Source organism: Acomys minous (genome assembly GCF_964271855.1).
Source record: "Acomys minous genome assembly, chromosome: 1".
NCBI lineage: Eukaryota > Metazoa > Chordata > Mammalia > Rodentia > Muridae > Acomys > Acomys minous.
Genome location: NC_140483.1, coordinates 141,783,110 through 141,804,883, shown reverse-complemented (window position 1 = coordinate 141,804,883; position 21,774 = coordinate 141,783,110).

Sequence of the window (21,774 nt, the reverse complement as noted above, 5' to 3'; positions counted from 1 at the left end):
GGTGGACTATATGGAGGAAGAAGCGCAATTCTGGGTTGATGTCGAGGCTCTGCTGATGGCTTTCATTTGCTCGGTAGAATGGATGGAGACCGGTGTCCTCACAGGGGCATCTCACAGAGCCACACCGAGGCCTGGGTAAAAGAAAGGCGGGAAGCACTTTGCAAACTGCAAAGCACTGTGTATACAGGAGCATCTGTGTTTCATGGGCCGGGAGACTTAGTAACCTGGAATGCCATTGTCAGATTCTCAGTGGTCCGGAGGACCCATGGCTGCCGCCTGTTCTGAATATTCCTAAGAGGTGATCACAACATAACTTAGCTTTAATAGGAGCAGAGCGGGCTGGGCTGCAACCCTTTACAGAGTGACAGCATCAGAGCTGAGACAAGCTGCCCAACAACCTCATTCTCTTCCCTTTACTCGTAACGGGGTGGGGTGGGTGGGGTGGGGGGTGGGCACTGAGGCCAGAGAGCGCCACTGAGAGGCCTGAGATATCAGGGCGGGTTGCTGGCACTGCCGGAGTCAGGCCTTCCGGTCCTGTCTCTACATCGCCACAGGCTTCCATTCACCCAACAGCATTTGTGGGGTCTTCACTACATGCTGGCTTCTCAGCTGACCAGTTTTGGGTAGACAGGAAAGGCAGGGCGCAGTTCTGCTTTTAGCTTGTTCAGAGTCCTGAGAGAATGACAGTTGAAGTGCCATCCAAACAAGTCTGGCCACTTTCTCTGGGGGCAGAGATAATTCCTTTTTTAAATGAAAAAAATTTAATGTGCATTGGGGTTTTGCTTATACGTGTGTCTCTGTGAGGCTATTGGATGCCCTGGAACTGGAGTTACAGACAGTTGTGAGCTGCCATGTGGGTGCTGAGAACTGAACTTGGGTCCTTTGGAAGAGCAGCCATTGCTCTTAACCACTGAGCCGCCTCTCCAGACCCTGAAGTGATTCTTTTTTGTTTGTTTGTTTGTTTTTGTTTTTTCGAGACAGGGTTTCTCTGTGTAGCTTTGGCTGTCCTGGACTTGCTATGTAGACCAGGCTGGCCTTGAACTTACAGTGATCCACCTGCCTCTGCCTCCCAAGTGCTAGGACTAAAGGCGTGCGCCACCGCCGCCTGGCCCTGAAGTGATTCTTGATCATGGTCAAGAAGTGTGGTCACGAAGTCAGTGGACAGCCAAGAGCCCTTACCCTGTCTCATTTTTTTTTTTTTTTACCGCATCTCAAGTGGAGATGTTGAGGCTCATAGAAAAGAAGGAATATGGGTCACAGAGCTGGTGAGTGATCTACGGGGAAATAGTGATGCTCTTGCTCTTGCGAATGGACTCATGCAAATGTTCGTGGGACCCAGGTTCAAACCCCAGCGTTGCCCTTTTTGGGGGGGGGGTTGTGATTATGGTCTTCTCATGTGCAAATCATAAAGAAACTACCTAGCTGCTTCCTAAAACCTACCTGAAATTTGGCAGTTTCTATTGCAGATCTAAAGGGTTAGCCTGGAAAAGTGACTCAGCAGTTAAGAGACTTTGCTGCTCCGTTCCCAGCACCCAGGTCAGCTCACACTGCCTGTAAGCCTAGCTCCAGGTCATGTGCCACCTCTTCTGGTTTCTAAAGGCACTGACACACACACACACACACACACACACACACACACACACACACACACACACTCAAATGTACTTATTTATTTATTATTTTATTTGTATAAGTGTTTTGCCTGCATGTATGTCTGTGTGCCATATGTATACCTGGCTGCCGAGGAGGCCGGAAGTAGGCTGTGCATCCCCTGGGACTGGAGTCACAGACGACTGTGAGCCACCACGTGGGTGCAGAGAATTGAGCCCAGGTCCAGTTAGCACTCACAGCTCCTGAACCATCTCTCCAGCCCCTATACTCAAAAAAATTTTAAAGTAATAAAAAAAAAAAAGAACCTTTAAAAAATGTTTATACTAGGCCAGCAGGACGGTTTAGCAGGTAAATAAATGCACTGGCTGCGAAGCGTGACCATGAAAACACAAGTGGTGGAAGGAGAGAGCTGGCTTAGCAAAATAGCCTGTGATCTACACATGTGAGCGTACACACACACACACACACACGCACACGCACATGCACACACACACACACACACACACACACACACACACACACACACACACACACACACACAATGTAATATGTTTCTATCCATAACCTAGTGACTCCATTTCTGGGACTTATCTGAAAAATGAACACTACAAGGACTCATGTACAAATATATTCATCACCACATGAAGTGTATTATACTATTTGTTTTATATATGCTTCCATTATCAAAATGTTTAATGAAATTAAAAATATAGATTAAAGGGGTGTTTCTGGATCTCTTATCCCAGTTTCCCTTCTGTGAGCGTCAGTTGCTCCTAAAGGACATTTTATCTGAATTTCTCTCTATTGAATTTTGAAAATTCATTATTATTTAAAGTGCATGATGTGTCAGGACACACCTTTTTTTTGGGGCGGGGGCAGGGTCAAGACAGGGTTTCTCTATGTAACCTTGGCTGTCCTGGACTCTGTTTGTAGGCCAGGCTGGCCTTGAAATCACAGAGACCCACCTGCCTCTGCCTCCCTGAGTTCTGGGATTAAAGGTGTGCGCCGTTAATCCCAACACTCAGGAGGCAAGGCAGGATGATTTCTGTGAGTTGGAGGCAGCCTGATCTACATAGTGAGTTCCATGCCAGGTCCACAGACTGAGAACCTGTCTTATTATCATCATCCGTTGTAAAATCCTGGTGCCTACCCCCTGTCTAATCTGCCTGTTAGTTCATCCAGGCTATAGTTCAACACACCACATGGGCCCACATGAGTAACGTCTCTTGATACAGCCTCTCACTCAAAGATCATCAACTGACTGTCCACTACAAGATGAAAAAGGGAAGGGGCTTAGCCCCAGTGGTGCCCTAATTTCAGCAAGAAATTGATGCCCTGCAGAGGTTGTCCTGTAGAGGCTGTCCTGTAGAGGATGCCCTGTAGAGGCTGCCCTGTACAGGATGTCCTGTAGAGGCTGCCCTGTACAGGATGTCCTGTAGAGGCTGTCCTGTAGAGGCTGCCCTGTAGATGATGCCCTGTAGAGGATGCCCTGTAGAGGCTGTCCTGTAGAGGCTGCCCTGTAGAGGATATCCTGTAGAGGCTGCCCTGCAGAGGATGCCCTGCAGAGGATGCCCTGCAGAGGATGTCCTGTAGAGGATGCCCTGTAGAGGATGTCCTGCAGAGGCTGCCCTATAGAGGCTGCCCTGCAGAGGCTGCCCTGCAGAGGATGCCCTGTAGAGGATGCCCTGCGGAGGCTGCCTTGCAGAGGATGCCCTGTAGAGGCTGCCCTGTAGAGGATGCCCTGTAGAGAATGCCCTGCAGAGGATGTCCTGTAGAGGATGTCCTACAGAGGATGTCCTGTAGAGGCTGCCCTGTAGAGGATGCCCTGTAGAGAATGCCCTGCAGAGGATGCCCTGCAGAGGATGCCCTGTAGAGGATGCCCTGTAGAGGATGCGCTGTAGAGGCTGCCCTATAGAGGCTGCCCTGCAGAGGCTGCCCTGCAGAGGATGCCCTGTAGAGGATGCCCTGTAGAGAATGCCCTGCAGAGGCTGCCCTGCAGAGGATGCCCTGTAGAGGATGCCCTGCGGAGGCTGCCTTGCAGAGGATGCCCTGTAGAGGATGCCCTGCAGAGGCTGCCTTGCAGAGGTGCCCTGTAGAGGATGTCCTGTAGAGGATGTCCTACAGAGGATGTCCTGTAGAGGCTGCCCTGTAGAGGATGCCCTGTAGAGGATGCCCTGCAGAGGATGCCCTGTAGAGGATGCCCTGCAGAGGCTGCCCTGCAGAGGATGTCCTGTAGAGGATGCCCTGTAGAGGCTGCCCTGCAGAGGCTGCCCTGTAGAGGCTGTCCTGTAGAGGATGCCCTGCAGAGGATGCACTGTAGAGGCTGTCCTGTAGAGGATGTCCTGTAGAGAATGCCCTGCAGAGGCTGCCCTGCAGAGGATGCCCTGTAGAGGCTGCCCTGTAGAGGATGCCCTGTAGAGGATGCCCTGTAGAGGATGCCCTGCGGAGGCTGCCTTGCAGAGGCTGCCCTGTAGAGGCTGCCCTGTAGAGGATGCCCTGTAGAGAATGCCCTGCAGAGGATGTCCTGTAGAGGATGTCCTGTAGAGGCTGCCCTATAGAGGCTGCCCTGCAGAGGCTGCCCTGCAGAGGATGCCCTGTAGAGGATGTCCTGTAGAGAATGCCCTGCAGAGGCTGCCCTGCAGAGGATGCCCTGTAGAGGATGTCCTACAGAGGATGTCCTGTAGAGGCTGCCCTGTAGAGGATGCCCTGTAGAGACTGTCCTGTAGAGGATGCCCTGCAGAGGATGCACTGTAGAGGCTGTCCTGTAGAGGATGTCCTGTAGAGAATGCCCTGCAGAGGCTGCCCTGCAGAGGATGCCCTGTAGAGGCTGCCCTGTAGAGGATGCCCTGTAGAGGATGCCCTGCGGAGGCTGCCTTGCAGAGGCTGCCCTGTAGAGGCTGCCCTGTAGAGGATGCCCTGTAGAGAATGCCCTGCAGAGGCTGCCCTGCAGAGGATGCCCTGTAGAGGATGTCCTACAGAGGATGTCCTGTAGAGGCTGCCCTGTAGAGGATGCCCTGTAGAGACTGTCCTGTAGAGGATGCCCTGCAGAGGATGCACTGTAGAGGCTGTCCTGTAGAGGATGTCCTGTAGAGAATGCCCTGCAGAGGCTGCCCTGCAGAGGATGCCCTGTAGAGGCTGCCCTGTAGAGGATGCCCTGTAGAGGATGCCCTGCGGAGGCTGCCTTGCAGAGGCTGCCCTGTAGAGGCTGCCCTGTAGAGGATGCCCTGTAGAGAATGCCCTGCAGAGGATGTCCTGTAGAGGATGTCCTGTAGAGGCTGCCCTATAGAGGCTGCCCTGCAGAGGCTGCCCTGCAGAGGATGCCCTGTAGAGGATGTCCTGTAGAGAATGCCCTGCAGAGGCTGCCCTGCAGAGGATGCCCTGTAGAGGATGTCCTACAGAGGATGTCCTGTAGAGGCTGCCCTGTAGAGGATGCCCTGTAGAGGATGCCCTGTAGAGGCTGTCCTGTAGAGGATGCCCTGCAGAGGATGCACTGTAGAGGCTGTCCTGTAGAGGATGCCCTGCAGAGGATTCCCTGCAGAGGATGTCCTGTAGAGGATGTCCTGTAGAGAATGCCCTGTAGAGGATGCCCTGTAGAGGCTGTCCTGTAGAGGATGCCCTGCAGAGGATGCACTGTAGAGGCTGTCCTGTAGAGGATGCCCTGCAGAGGATGCACTGTAGAGGCTGTCCTGTAGAGGATTCCCTGCAGAGGATGTCCTGTAGAGGATGTCCTGTAGAGAATGCCCTGTAGAGGATGTCCTGTAGAGGCTGCCCTGTAGAGGATGCCCTGTAGAGGATGCCCTGTAGAGGCTGTCCTGTAGAGGATGCCCTGCAGAGGATGCACTGTAGAGGCTGTCCTGCAGAGGATTCCCTGCAGAGGATGTCCTGCAGAGGCTGCCCTGCAGAGGCTGCCCTGCAGAGGATGTCCTGTAGAGGCTGTCCTGTAGAGGATGCCCTGCAGAGGATGCCCTGTAGAGGATGCCCTGTAGAGGATGTCCTGCAGAGGCTGCCCTGCAGAGGATGTCCTGTAGAGGATGCCCTGTAGAGGCTGCCCTGCAGAGGCTGCCCTGTAGAGGCTGTCCTGTAGAGGATGCCCTGCAGAGGATGCCCTGTAGAGGCTGTCCTGTAGAGGATGTCCTGTAGAGAATGCCCTGTAGAGGCTGCCCTGCAGAGGATGTCCTGTAGAGGCTGCCCTGCAGAGGCTACCCTGTAGAAGCTGCCCTGTAGAGGATGCCCTGTAGAGGCTGCTCTGTAGAGGCTGTTCTGTAGAGGATGTCCTGTAGAGGCAGCCCTGCAGAGGATGTCCTGTAGAGGATGCCCTGTAGAGGATGTCCTGCAGAGGTTGCCCTGTAGAAGCTGTCCTACAGAGGCTGCCCTGCAGAGGCTGCCCTGTAGAGGATGTCCTGTAGAGGCTGTCCTGTAGAGGTTGCTCTGCAGAGGATGCCCTGCAGAGGATGCCCTGTAGAGGCTGCCCTGCAGAGGATGCCCTGTAGAGGATGCCCTGCAGAGGATGCCCTGTAGAGGATGTCCTGTAGAGGATGCCCTGTAGAGGCTGCCCTGCAGAGGATGCCCTGCAGAGGATGCCCTGTAGAGGATGTCCTGTAGAGGCTGCCCTGCAGAGGCTGTCCTGCAGAGGATGCCCTGCAGAGGATGCCCTGTAGAGGATGTCCTGTAGAGGCTGCCCTGCAGAGGATGCCCTGTAGAGGATGTCCTGTAGAGGATGCTCTGTAGAGGATGCCCTGTAGAAGATGCCATCTTTGGCTCACCTGGGACCTTCCCTGAGCTGCTAAACTCCTAGCATGTAGTGGCCTCAGATAGGATGAAAGGATAGAACTAGCTTCCTACATGAGGACATAATATCCTAGCTAGTATCTTCACTTACCTTCTAAACCCAGAGACCTCTCTGTAAACAAGGAATTTAAGCAAGATAGCTATATGAAAAAGTCTATAATAAAAAAGTCTGTAAACAAGGGATTCCCCTCTGTCTGTGGGCTGTTGATAGATCCTCTGTGTAGATGGCCCAAGCAACTAAAGGGTATTTCACCTAAAACCTTCCCTAATTCACTTATAGATTCAGTATAGTCCTAGTCACAATCCCAATAGGAAACTGATGAGATAAATGTGACATATATGTGTGTCTACAGAAAGGTGGTTAAAGAGCAGGTTATCAAGCAGTAGATGTAAGAAATTCCAATATATGCAAACAAAACAAAACAATAACCCACCAGGATGAATCTAGAACTCAGAATAATCAGTTTCCACAGCTAAACTTTACTACTTGTTAGAAGGGTCTGGGAGGAGACTTTAGGTATATGCAAATGAGAAGACACCACCAGGTCAGGGGTCACCACTCAACCTAGCTGCAGCCGTAGACTTCAAAGCTTCTCCAGTGTTCTATGTAGTTCTGAGCACGGATGCTCTGTGCTGTGAGAGCTGGGCATCTGGAACCCCGGGGAAGGCTCAAGGCCTGTTTGAGCTACAGCGAGAATTCAAGGCCAACCTGGGAAACCCTGTGCGATGCTTTCCATGCGGGAAAGGGTGGGGGCTGAAGAGACGGCTCAGTGGTTAACGGCACTGTTGCTCTTCCAGAGAATCTGGGTTTGGTTCCTAGCCCCACATGGTGGCTCACAATTGCCTTTCACTCCAGTTCTAGGGCATCTGATAGTCTCTCTGGCCCCTGTAGGCAACATGCATGTGGTCCACATACATCTAAGCAAAACATTCATACATGGGAATAAAAATAAATCTTTTTTAAAAGCAAAGGGACACTTAAAAGAACGTTGAGAATGTGTCTCGGTGGTAGACTGCTTGCCTACGAAGAGCAAGGCCCTAGGTTCACATACACAAAGTACTGCAAAATAAGGCAATTCGTTACAACGAGCCATGCTTAAATAGATGGAGAGCAGGAAGCTAGGTCATAGATAACTGGCAGACTCCTCATAGACAGATGGACAGCCAGCATGTGCACGCGCGCGCACACCAGTGTACAAGTTTCAGGAGTGGTGTCTCCTTCCCCTTTGCTGAGGGTGGGTCTCCCAGGGACGGGGGTAGGGGGTGGTGCTGGCATGAGGAACCCTGTCACTGTACTGCGACTTTTAATTTGGATTCCTGCGATCAAACTCAGGTCTTTGGGCTTTACCTGCAAGAGCTTTTACTCTCTAAACCTATCAATCATAGATAGGTAGGTAGGTAGATAGACAGACAGATAGGCAGGCAGGTAGGTAGATGGGTGGATGGGTGGATGGATGGATGGATAGATAGATAGATAGATAGATAGATAGATAGAAAGAAACTGACAGCAGATGGACAGGCACACAGACCACAAGAGACCAATCCTGCAGATTAAAGGATGGGGAAGAGGAGGGGAGACAGAGGAGGATGAGGAATTTGGACTGAGCCAGATCAGAACCCTCAGTAGGTCAGCCCCAAATTGAGCAAAGAGGGAAGCAACAGTGAAAATGCAAAAACAAAATAAGTAAGTGAGCCCAGCGAACACCAACAAATCTATGAGGTATTCATTATCTATTTTCTTTTCTTTTTATAAGAACCCATTTGTCACAGGGCATTGCTGTCGCACACCTTTAATCCCAGCACTCAGGTGGCAGAAGCAAGTGGATCCCTGAGTTCAAGGCCAGCCTGGTCTACAAATTGAGTCCAAGGCAGCCAGAGATACACAGAGAAACCCTGTCTTGAAAAAACAAAACAAACAAACAAACAGAACAAACAAAAAACCAAAAACATTTGTCCACTCATTTCACAAGCGCAGCTATCAATGCCTCAAAGTTAAACAGGGTGTCTTAATAGGGAAAGAGTCTTCTTTTCTAATCAAACTTGTAAAACTAGAAAGGTTACAAGTGAGCATACCCTAAATTTTAGGTTATATGTTTTTTAACACAAAAGTTAAAAATATTAAAGACCCTAAGCGGATCACTTAAAAGGAACAAGGTTTGTAAGCCAAGCAGTTGGGCCGCTTTAGTCATAGCCGTCAGTTCTAAGTCTGTTCTGGGCTCATCGTAGTTAAAACAAAAGAAGGGACCAGGCCGGCTTTGGGCTCCGGTGCTTCCAGGATTTTGAGAGTCACGACTTTCACCCTTCAGGCTTCTGTGGCTTCTGTGGCTTCTGTGGCCCAGGTCTTCCCCCAGGCTCTACTTGGAAGGGAGGATTTGGCAGGTGGGACCTACCCTCAGCCCCAGCTGGGCACAGCACAGGCTTCCGCTGCAAGCCATGCCGGTCCTCCACCCTCTGAGACCCGAAGCTCCTGGTGCATTATGGGTGACAAAGAACAGACAAAGCCAAATGATTTGACAGGCAAAACACAGCCAGCCTCCTGCCTCCCAGCAGCCATGAGGCTATTCAAAGCTGGAAGATTTTCATGAGTCCCTGACACAGAGGCCACAACACAGCAGAGACCATACAGAACCCAACCCCTGTGCAGTCAGGGGTGAAGACCCAGGAGATCCAGACTGACAGAGTAGGAGCTCTGGGGAAGGGGCCGGTATCCAGGCCTCAGCCCTTACCCACCTCTGGCATTCTCCCTTGGTTTGTTGTTGTTTCTGAGGAAAGGTCTCACCATGTAGCCAATGCTGGAATGGAAGTCACTGTGTAGATGAGGCTGGCCTCGAACTCACGGAGTCTGCCCTGCCTCTGAGCACCGTCATGCCTAGCTTCTGCTACTGCCGCCCTGTTACCGTTTTGTGAAGGAAAACATCCCAGGCCTGTCTCCCTGAAGCAAAGGCCTGAGGGAGGAGGAAAGCCCTGCTTTTCTGCCCAAGCTGCCATCACCGGGCAAAGGATTCTTTGCTGAGTGTTTGTTTATGCCAGGAGCTGGCTAGGGGGCTCCCCCTCAGCCACTGGGTCACCTTCAAAGTAGCCCATTAGATAAGGACCTCTGGAAGTCATGCTGCAGCTCAGGTAGGCATCCCACTGTACATCCTCACTTCAGCTTCCTGAATGCTGGCTTGCAGGTGTGACGACCACAGCCCTCTCTATCTTTGCAGCCGTAAAGCATTCAGGGTCCATGGTTTGCCTTTTCTGGAGAGGGAGGAATGAAGGTTGTAGTGTGAGATTTTATTGTTTGGCTTCAGATATTGATTTTATTCAAAGGCCTCTACACTTTGATTCAATTTTTGCTTTCTTTTTTAATTGTTTAGTTCTTTTTTCTTTTTTAAAAATATATTTTATTAATTTACTCATATTACATCTCAATTGTTATCCCATCCCTTGTATCCTCCCATTCCTCCCTCCCTCCCATTTCCCCTATGACTGTGACTGAGGGGGACCTCCTCCCCCTGTATATGCTCATAGGGTATCAAGTCTCTTCTTGGGGTTTTTTGTTTGTTTGGTTTTTGTTTTTGTTTTTTCAAGACAGGGTTTCACTGTGTAGCCTTGGCTGTCTTGGACTCACTTTGTAGACCAGGCTGGCCTCGAACTCACAGTGATCCACCTGCCTCTGCCTCCCAAGTGCTGGGATTAAAAGCGTGCACCACGATGCCCGGCTTAGATTCAGTTTATTAATTATCTGATTCTATGGAATTCAGTTTAATCTTCATCTAACTCCCATTACAGCCTTGACATGTTCACACTATTCATGCAGTTTGCCCAGGGTCCTTTGAGAAAGCTTCATTTTGATAAACTCATCTCCCAGCTGTGGTTTGCAACCTTCCTAGTGCTGCGACCCCTTAATATAGTTCCTCATGTTGCGGTGACCCCCAGCCATACAGTTATTTTGTTGCTACTTCAAAACTCTAATTTTGCTATTATATTGAATTGTAATGTAAATATTTGTGTTTCCGATGGTCTTAGGAGACCTCTGTGAAAGGGTCATTTGACACCCAGAGAGGTCAAGACCCACAAATTGAGAACCACTGTTCTAGGGCATCAGATTATAGACATGTCTGTTTGATGTACTAGAAAATATGCTGGGCCAGGATCCCAAAGTCAAGGTTTACAGTCTTGGATTTGTCTCCTTCCTTCTCCGAGCCTAGGTTAGAACAGATAGAAATGATCTTGCTGAGAGAAGCAGCAAGCTAGATATGGAGCTGGTTTCAGAATGTCAGCCCTGTGTGAACAAAGCCGAACACAACACGCAAAGCCTGATGGTGGCAGTCCCTCCCGGCCCACTCTCCCGCTCTCATCAAGTGTTCACTCTACAATGTTCCAGTGCCTCCCCCATCAAGGCTGGCCCCATCTCCCACCCTCCAGCAAGCCTCCTCCCATCCCCCATCGTACATCGAGGCTCTCTTTCATCCTCCATCAGGCTTTTCCCATCTCCTGGGCTTTCCCTTCCTTCCCCGTCCCCCTGGGGATCTCAATTGCCCTTTTTCACCCTGACCCTGGCCTGCCCTTATCCCTCTGTTCCTCCTTTTAACTGATGCCTGCCCTTGCCACCTTTCCAGGACAGCTGCTCCTCTCCTTATAACTGGAGGCCAATTTGTCTGAATTGGATTAGAAGCTGTTTGATGCAAGGAATGGGATGAGGTGACCACCAGCTCCCCAGTGCATACTTCCCAGCCGCAGTGCAGGTGCTGAGCAAATGTCCCCTGAATGGAGAGAAGTGGATGGAGAGCAGGCTATGGCTTTGAAGGAGGATTTGCTTGGAGATCAGCAGTCAAATGCTCCAACGCCCGTTCCCACGGGGAGCTAGGGAAATGAAGTAAGAAGGGCAGGCAAAATGGCTGCTAAAATTACCAGTGCTGCAGGGCCTTATTTTTCACACCTGGCTTGGCCAGTTTGTTTATTCAGAATTTTCTCATTTCCATGTAAACTACATTCCCTGATGGCGATTTGGCTTTGACTCTGCATCTTCCTTTGCTTTGTCTATTTGGTAAGAAAACAATCACACGCACGCACGCACGCACGCACGCACGCACGCACGCACGCACGCACGCACGCACGCACAGGCCACTCTACCCTGGGGTCGGCTCTCTAAGCCCTCACTGCTGAGCGCTTACATCCCTCACTTAGGTGAGAAAAAAAATTCCAGGAATATGAACTCTTTCATGGTCACCTAGGAATGAGATGTGAACTTATGTGGGATCTTTTCGCACATCAAGTCTTTTTTTTTTTAAGATTTATTTATTATTTATACAGTGTTCTGCCTGTATATGAGCTTGTACACCACAAGAGGGCACCAGATCTCGGTGTTGGTGATTGTGAGCCACCATGTGGTTGCTGGGAATTGAACTCAGGACCTTTAGGAAGAGCAGACAGGGCTCTTAACCACTGAGCCATCTCTCCAGCCCTCTCACATCAAGTCTTGTGTCTCCTAGAAAAAGGACCCACAGCTATCTCATTTCAATAGTTTCTAAAGCCACTTCCATGAGTGGGGGAAAAGCTGGGCCCTAATCTCATTGTACCTGGGGAAGATGAAGGATGGTGAGGTCTCTATTCCCACTGTGGTGGTGATGGAAGTTTAGGATACAGTGGCTGTACCCTCACAAAAGGACACAATCAGTCCCCCATTGCCCTGTCAATCACAGGACATCTTGGTCTTGGCTTTTCAGCTTTCTGCTCCTCCTGCATCTCAGGCTATGATGTTCAGCTGCAGTAGCCCAGAATGGGCTAAGATGGAGACTTAATAGCAAACTTAGAGACTGATGCCTCTGGCTCAGCCCCTCTAAGGAGGAAACTGTAGGCAATGTTCAACTCCCCACCCAGACGCAGGGTCCTCAGGCACAACACGGTGGAGATCCCAGAGGAATCCACCCACACTGTTTCTGGGGCAATGAAATGAGACGGCGGTGGGCGTAGAGTTGCCAGATGGTAAGTTGTCTGCAGGAAGCCAGAGGCTGCCAGGTGAAGGAAGGGAAAAGACAGACCCGGAGGCCAGAGTGGGTGGAATGCACTGAGGGTGTGGAGCAGCCGGCATGGGTGGCTGAGCTCTGTGGGCTTTGTGCAGACATCCATCCGGGACCTACACTGCACTGTCAGAGCTGAATGACCAGATTCAAGCTGCCACAGTGTCTTCAGCAAGGGCAGAAGTCTGGGCCCTGTCTCTTCTTGCTGCCCGCTTCTCCAAGTATTTCATTCACAATTCTCTCACCATTTTCTAAAAGCTGCTGTCTCCTTCCACTAGCTTCCAAGTCCTTCTCTCCCCCCCCCCCTAGGATTTGGACACTATTCCAAGAAACAGTTATCATTTCTCCCAATAGTTACCATGGGGCAGCTGCCTGTATCGCTCTTAGGGTCTGCCCATCCATCCATCAACCCATCCATCCATCCACCCACCCATCCTTCCACCCATCCACCCATCCATCCATCCATCCAACCACACACACACACATCTACCTACCCATCCATCCACCCGTCCGTCCATCCATCCACCCACCCACCCACCCACTCACTTTGCTCATTGTCCTCATTAGATGAACAATCGATTCCTCAAATTCTTAGAGATACTTTTTTTCAACTGTATCTGTCTTTGCAGATACAACAGAATCTGTCTCTGCAATCTCTTCCACTCTCACCAGCATTTTCCTCCTCCTCCTCCTCCTCCTTCTTCTTTTTGGTTTTTCAAGACAGAGTTTAGCCATCCTGGACTTGTTTTGTAGACCAGGCTGGCCTCGAACTCACAGCGATCTGCCTGCCTCTGCCTCCTGAGTGCTGGGATTAAAGGCGTGTGCCACCACGCCCGGCTAGCATTTTCCTTCTTATCCTCAAAAAGACTTTGGAATTACCATTCAGACACTATTTTATAAGATGATTAACCCTGTGGCCATGCCTCACTGCCTGGGTTTCTAGCTTTCAGCTTTCATCTCCCTGTGAATATGCTAGCCCTATGGAGCTGATTTTGCTACTGTGATGGCATCGGGGGTGGGGGGGGGTGGGGGGTGGGGGGGATGGGGGGGGGAGGGCAGAAGTCTGGCATAGACCACCACAGAGTCATGCTTGTACCTCATACCAACTAGAGCGTGTCACTTACCTGCTACAGACCTCTGGTCTTTTAAAACGTGTGATGAGATGTTCATAACTAATTCCAAAGACATAAGAATTAAATGGGATAATGTTTGTAAAGTGCTTAGTGTGCAATATACACTGGTAATTAGAGTTGTAGTCCTGGTACATAGATGTTGCTGTGACCTACTCTCTCTGCTTAACTTCACTTCATACGTTTCCTGTCTTGTTACTCTTTGCTCAGATTCTTTCTTTTGATGCCCACAAAATACTTCATTCGCCACCACCATAATTAACTCAGGTGTTTTTGTTGTTGTTATTGAACATTTAAGCTTTCTAGCTCTCTCCTATAAATAATTACATTTTAGAATGTAATTTTTTTAAAAAAGTCCTCAAACATAATTTAGTCCAACGTACATTTCTGTCTCAAGCTCATGTAAACACCGTGATGAGCTCTGTTCCCCTCCTTCAGGGAGCACCCAGTGCTGAGTGGAGAGTTTGCGTGACACCAGGCGGGAAGGACTCCGTGCTTTGTGGCTGAGGTGAAATGGGCATGAAGGAAGGGCCTGTTGACCTGTGGGAGCATTTAGCCTTCCATCCAGACATGCTTGTGATAGGCCAAGCCCCTCTGTGCACGCATGCATTCAGCCCTCCGGAACTGGTGTACTGCTGGGGGCCTGAAATGCTGACTGTCCCCTCAGAGTGAGGGAGAGCCAGTGCCAGCAGTGGGAGGGAAGATGAGGAAAGCTTCCTTTTACCCCAGGGGCTTTGCCTTGCACTGGGAGGGATGAGGAAGGTGGTGTTTTGGGGAGTGAGTTACAGATGGTTGGAGCACTGGATGGGAGGAGCACTCTCAGGGAGAGGGGAAGAGTCTCAGCAAGTCATTTCACTCATGAGTTGTAAGTTCCAGCTCTGGACAAAGAGCAGGGACTCCTGCAAGTGACAGCCTTTGCTTACTGGGAGTCTACATGAGCCCCTGATGATGAGGGGTACTTGCTCCCAGGTCACGGTATCCACCCACCCTTCACCTCAAGGCTGGACAAGTCACTGCCACACTCCCAAGGGCTCCCAGGGATAGTTCATGTACTGTTATTGTGTATTTGTGATGTGGTGTGTGCATGTAGGTGTGCGCACAGGGAGGTCAGAGGACTACTTTATTGTTACGGTCAGTTCTCTCCTTCAATAGTGTGGTCCCAGGGTTGAATTTTGCAAGGGCTTTTAGGCAGGGAGCCATGTTGCTGGCCCACCAGACATCATTAAAAAACAAAATTAGTGTTGGCAAAAAGAGGCAAGACAAAAGAAAACAAAACCATTCACATACTATAAAATTTACCATCTTAACATTTTTTGTTGTTGTTGTTGGTTTTGTTGGTTTTTTGAGACAGGGCCTCTCTGTGTAACCTTGGCTGTCCTAGACTCAATTTGTAGACCAGGCTGGCCTCGAACTCACAGCGATCCACCAGCCTCTGCCTCCTGAGTGCTGGGATTAAAGGCATGCACCACCATGCCCGGCCCTATCTTAACCACTTTTAAAGCACAGTCCAGCAGCATTAGATATACTCACTTACATCTCATGACACTGAAACTGAACAATTTTCCTCCTTCCCTTTCCCAGGACCCCCAGCGACCACATTTTAATCTCACAATCGATGAATCTCAGGGCTTTAGATCCCAACAGCAAACAGGATCCTGGATATTCAGCTTTTGAGACAGGGTCTCACTGTGTAGCCCTTGTTGGTCTCAAATGTATCAAGGATGGCCTCAAATTCACCTTTTCTGCTTCCCGAGTGCTGGGATATTAAAGATAATATGCTGCCACGCCCAGTGAGCATTCGGTTTTAACAGGAAATTATTTTATTTCATGTGTGTGAGTGTCTGGTGTGCGTGTATGTATGTGTCCCGCAGACATGCGGTGTCTATGGAGGCAAGGGGAGGGAGTTGGAGCCCATGGGGCTGGAGCTATGGATGGCTGTGAGCTGCCGTGTGGGCGCTGGGAACCAAGCCTGGGTCCTCTGCAGGAACAACAGGCGCTCTTAATTTTTGAGCATCTCTTTAACCCTCACGTTCAGCATTTTGTGACTGTCTTACTTCACTAAGCATGTCCTCAAGGTCATCCATGTTGAAGTATGGACTAGGATTTCCTTCTCTCCTACCACGATTTGAGGCAATCTATACAAGTGGTTGTTGTTTATTATTATTATTATTATTATTATTATTATTATTATTATTATTATTATTATTATTATTGTCTTCCTGTAGCCCTGGCCTTGAACTTGCTCTGTAGCCAAGGATGTCCTTGAACTTCTGATCTTCCCGCTTCCACTTCCCAAGTGCTAGGATTGCAGGTGTGGCCCACCAAACCTGGTTTTATGCAGTGCTGGGGGTCCAACCAGCGTTTTGTGCCTGCTAGGCAAGTACTCTATCTACTGAGTTACAGCCTTAGGCCCCGATTTGATTTTGAAACATCTTTGTATACAATCACAGGCTGACCTCAGACACTCTGTAGCCCAGCCTGACTTTGAAGTCACGACTCTCCTACTTCAGCATCCTGCATGCTGGGATTGCAAGCGTGTTGTTCTACTATCTCTGGAGATATATATATATATATATAATATAAAATATTATATATATATGTATATTGCACGCCCACTCTTGTAATTCTTTCAGCATCCAGGCTCCTGACCACTGGTGCTCTCCCACTCCTCAGATGGAGAAGCACATGGGTATCAGAGACCTCTTTAATCCAGTAGGATAATACCAGGTCATCAATGCCTCACCAGGTGCTTGTTCTGCGGATGGACAAGTAACCTCTTAAAGGGCAGTGGCTTGGTGGCGATGATGCATGGGTAATGAATCTCTACTGAACAAATGTAGTTTTCTCAGAGACAAATTCTCAGAGCATCAGGGGAGGGCAGAAGAGAGGGAGCAGGAAGAACACACTCCTTTACATCCTGTGAGAGGGCAGGCACATTGGTGACCATAGCTGGACCCTCAGCCGCCACTCCCTTGCTCTCTAGCACCAGCACTCAGGAAATGCTTGAGTGTGCCTGGAAACCTGAGCTTGGCTGGTCAGAGGACACCGCCAACTTATGTGTTTTGTCTAGTTGTGCTGCTGTGACACACCTACACCACGGCATTCACAGGTGAAGCTGCTATAAGGTAATACATGCGGGGCTGGAGAGATGGCTCAGTGGTTAAGAGTGCTGCCTGCTCTTCCAGAGGTCCTGAGTTCAATTCCCACTGGCTCACAACCATCTGTAATGTGATCTGATATCCTCTTCTGCAGATAAATCACTCATATGCAATAAAATAAATAAATAAATCTTTAAGGTAATACATGCATATCAAACACCTTCTATTATCCAAGCACAGGGCCTAAGGAGGGAGGGAGGAAGGGAGGGAGGAAAGGAAGGAGGGAGAGAGGGTAAGAGGGAGAGAGAGAGAGAAAGAGAGAGAGAGAGAGAGAGAGAGAGAGAGAGAGAGAGAGAGAGAGAGAAGCTTTCAGAGGCCAGAAGAGGACACTGAATCCCCTGAAAGTAGAGTTACAGGTGGCTGTGAGGCACCTGCACGTGGGTGCTGGGAACTGAGCTTGGGTCCTCTGGAAGAGCACCACAGACTCCTAACCATGGAGCCATCTTTCCCGGCCAAGATTTGCTTTCAACACAAAGCCACACCGAGTGCTAGTTCACATATCTCCAATCCATCCTTTGTTGTTGTTGTTGTTGTTTGTTGGAGGTAGGGTTTCTCTGTGTTGCCCTGGCTGCAGAGATTCCTAGAGCTCCCTCTGTAGACCAGGCTGGCCTCAAACTCACAGACACCCATCGGCTTTTGCCTCTGCCTCCTGACTGCATCCTGAGTGGGATGAAAGGCTTGGGCCGCCTCCACCACTACCTGGCCCAATTCATCCTGTTAATGTACACAGTTTAATGTTTTTAGTACATCCACAGATGTGTGTAATCATCTCCACAATCAACTTTAGGACACTGTGGTAACCCACACAATGTTGCACAGATGGTCTCTAGTTCAATCTCTAGTAGTTTTTTCACTCCGCTATAATCCTGTCGAGCTCTTTAGTGTCTACATTTCTACAGGCATCCTGGTCATATGAACGCCCGCCAGAATCACCCATGCAGTGGAGCCTGCAACGTTCTAAGATTTCTCTAGTAAACATCTTCAAAGGATTCCACAGTACTCATGGAAACCACTTCTAAAGGCCTGAGGACACTGCAGCCTGGTTTATCAGCGCAAACCCCACTCCTGGTAATGATGCTCTACATTAGTTACTTTTCTTTTTTCTCTTTTAAAAAAAGATTTATTTATTTATTATGCATACAATGTTCTGCCTGCATATGTGCTTGCCTGCCAGAAGAGAGCATCAGACCACATTAGAGATGGTTGTGAGCCACCATGTGGGTGCTGGAAATTGAACTCAGAACCTCTGGAAGAGCAGTCAATGTTCTCAACCTCTAAGCCCCCTAGTTACTTTTTAAAAAAATTGTTGTGACAACTTAAGGGAAGAAAGTCTTATTTCACTGTTTCAGAGACTTAAGTCTGTCACAGCGAGGAGGGCGTAGTGGAGCACATGGTGACAGAGGCATAGGTGGAGATGTGCACTTGGCACAGACAGGAAGTGCAGGTGCAGAAGGGAAGCTGAAACAGATGTTGCCTTCAGAGACCTGCTTCCTTGTGACCTCCTCCTCCTGCTGTCGGGCATCACTTCCACAGCCTTCAAAATCATGCCACAAGCTACGTTCTCAAAACGTGGACCGTGTTTGTGACATCTGTGACTGTGGTGGACATTTCAGATTTAAGTCGCCACAGTTCCTTTGAGGAAGGGGAAAAACTCGACTTAAAATTCATGTAGAATTCCAGAAATAGAAACTATTCAAAACTATGTTTAAGAGGGAGAGAATTAGAGGATTTGCTGGTCCCCAGTTTCAGAACCTGCTATTAAATCACAGCAATCAAAATATGATGGCCTTGGGATACTGAGCAACAAGATAAGCCACAATAGGCACTTATAGACATAGAATAAAATGCAGAGTCCAGAAAAAAAGCCACACATATATCACTTATCTATGTATAAATACATCTACACACATATGTATGTATACATATACATATATGTGGGTATGCATGCACATGTATTGTGCTAAAGCTCAGACTAGAGCCTTGTGCACACACAGTACCACTGAGCTACATCCCCAGTGTCCCAGTTGATGTGATATTTTTTTCTCAAGGCAGGGTTTCTCTCTATAGCCCTGGCCGCCCTGGCACTCACTCTGAAGACTAGGCTGGCCTTGAACTCAGAGATCTGCCTTTTGAGTGATTGGGGTTAAAAGAGTGGGCCACCATGGCCTGGCTTTATTTTATTTTATTTATTTTATTTTTATTTTTATTTTTGAAGACAAGACTTTACTATGCTGCCCAGGCTAGCCTCAAACGCCTGACCTCAAGCCGTCCTCCTGAGCATCTCAAGCAGCTGGATGGCAGGTTTGTGCCACCGCGTCAGCTTTAGTGGGTTTTCACAGTTCATTTATTTTTCATCATGTGTCTGCATGTGCATCTCTGTGTGTTCATGTGCATGTGGGTGCAGGTGCTCTCAGAGGCCAGAGGTGTTGGATGACCCAAGCTGGAATTGCAGGTGGTTGTGAACTGCCTGAGTGGGTGCTGGAAACCAAACTTGGGGCCCTCACAAGATCAGAATTCAGCCTTAACCACTAAGCTGTCTTTTCAGCTCCAGGCTTGAATTGGTTTTTGACAAGGGCACCAAGACCATCCAGCAGGGTAAAGAACAGTCTCTTCAACATGCAGTGCTGGAAGCTGCACACCCACATGTACGCCCACAGGCACACCCACATGCATGCCCACATGCATGCCCACATACACAAGGAAGAGCTGGGCCCTTACCTTACACAACACAGGAAACCCACAACACATCAAAATCTAAAGGTAACAGAAAAATCTGTTAACCTGATACCAGAAGCATAAGCAATTGCAACTGTAACTGCAACAGCAACAACAAAAACTGATAAAGTGGGTTTTCTCAAAATTCAGAGCTCCTGTCCAGAAAAGGATGCTCCTAAGTGGGAAGATAACCCAGAGGATGGGAAAGAATATTTAAGATATATCTGATGTGGGCATAGGAAGAACCCCTAAAACCGAACAGCAACAACACCTCAACAAGCAGATTAAAAACGGACCAAGGACTCCAATAGGCATTCTTCCAAAAAGGATATATAAATGGCCAATAGCTACATTCCCAGTGTCCCAATTAATTTGATTTTTTTCAAGACAGGGTTTCTCTGTGTAGCCCTGGCTGTCTTGGAACTCACTCTGTAGATCAGGCTGGCCTCGAACTCAGAGATCCACCTGTCTCTGCCTCCAGAGTATTATGATGAAAGGCGTGCGCCGCCACCGCCGCCACCACCACCCAGCTTGAAAACAAATTCAACCTCACTGGTTGTGTATATCAAAACTACAGCTAGCAAATACAATAACCACCACGGCCACCATCAACAAAACTCCTGCAGCTAGCTAGCACTTCATACCTACTAGGAGAAGTAAAATAAAAGTACGGAAAATCACAAGTGTTAGAGATTGTCTTGATTCATTTCCCTGTTTATGTGATACAATTCCTCTGACAAAATCAATTTAAGAGTTGATAAGGGCTCCCGGGTCAAAGGTATAGTCCATCATGGGGCTGGGGGGGGAGAGTCAAGGGGGGCAGGAAGCGGCTGGGCACACTTCATCTGCAGGCAGGAAGCAGAGATAGGTGACAGCAGGCTAGTGCTCAGCTCCTGTTCTCCACTCAAGCAGCACAGGATCTGTCTGGGGAATGATGCTGCCCACAGTAGGCAGGTCTTCCTACTTCAGCTAAGCAATTGGAGGTCTGTCAAGCCGACAACACTAAGCTTCACACAGATGGCATGAGGAACTTAGAAATGTCATTCATTATTGGTGGGTCATAAACTAGTGTGGCTCCTGGGGAAGACAGTTTGATAGTTTTTCCAAAAGCTAAATATACATGACTATGATAGGACACACCTATAATCCCAGTACTTGGGAGGTAGAAACAGGAGGAGCAGTTTATTATTACCTTTGGCTGTATAGTGAGTTTGAAGCCAATCTGGATTATAATGAAACTGTCTCAAAAACCTGAAAAATAAAAAAGCCAAATATTTACATTTATCACACATCCTACAATTCCTCTCCTAGGAACCAAAGATTATAAAACATATTTTCAAACAAAGTAAAGAAGATTCATTGTGCTGTTATATTCTGTGTGTGTGTGTGTGTGACGCAGGTGTGCACTTACATGTAGAGTTCAGAGGGCAAGTTCAACTGTTATTCCTCAGAAGTGACATCCACCTTATTTTTTTGAGACAAGGTCTCTCACTAGGACCTGGAGCTGTCTGATTAGGCTAGACTGCCAGCGAGTGTTGGTGAGGCCCCGTCTCCACCTACTCATGCTGGGGGTATAAGCTGGCATTGCCACGCCCAGGGTTGTAGGTGGGTGCTGGGTCCTCATGTTTACTGACCTGAGCGATTTCCCTTCACTACCACAGTGGCCCAGCTTAAAAAACAGCTAAGATTGGGGACCAGAGAGATGGCTCAGCGGTTAATAGCACAGGCAGCTCTTGAAGAGAACTCAGGTTCAATTCCCAGCACCCACATGGTGGCTCACAACTATGAGCAACTCTGGTCCCAAGGGATCCAACACTCTCTTTTCTCCATGTGGCACTGCACACACTTGGCACAAGGATAAATTCTCATATGCACAAAATAAAAAGAAATAAAAGATAATATAAGATATATACACGAGGGGCTGGAGATGGCTCAGTGGTTAAGAGCATTGTCTGCTCTTCCAAAGGACCTGGGTTCAATTCCCAGCACCCACATGGCAGCTCACCCCTGTCTGTAACTCCAGTTCCAAGGGATCTGACACCTTTTATAATAATGCACATGAAATAAAACTAAATAAATTGCTTAAAACAAAAAGTTATACACACAAATGGAGCATTACACATCCAAAAAAGAAGGAAAGAAAGAAAAGAAAAGGAATGTAAATTTGACACATGCTACCCTGTGGATGAGCCTTGGAAAAATGCTAAGTGAAAAAAGTGAGACACAAAAGGACAGATAGAACTCTCTATACATAAATATATTTGCAGATTAGTGCATATCAGGGGATGGTGACTGGCAGATAGGGGTTATTATCTGAAATTATAGTTTATTTGTGGCGAGGAAGACTTGGGAATTGTGTGTAGCTGA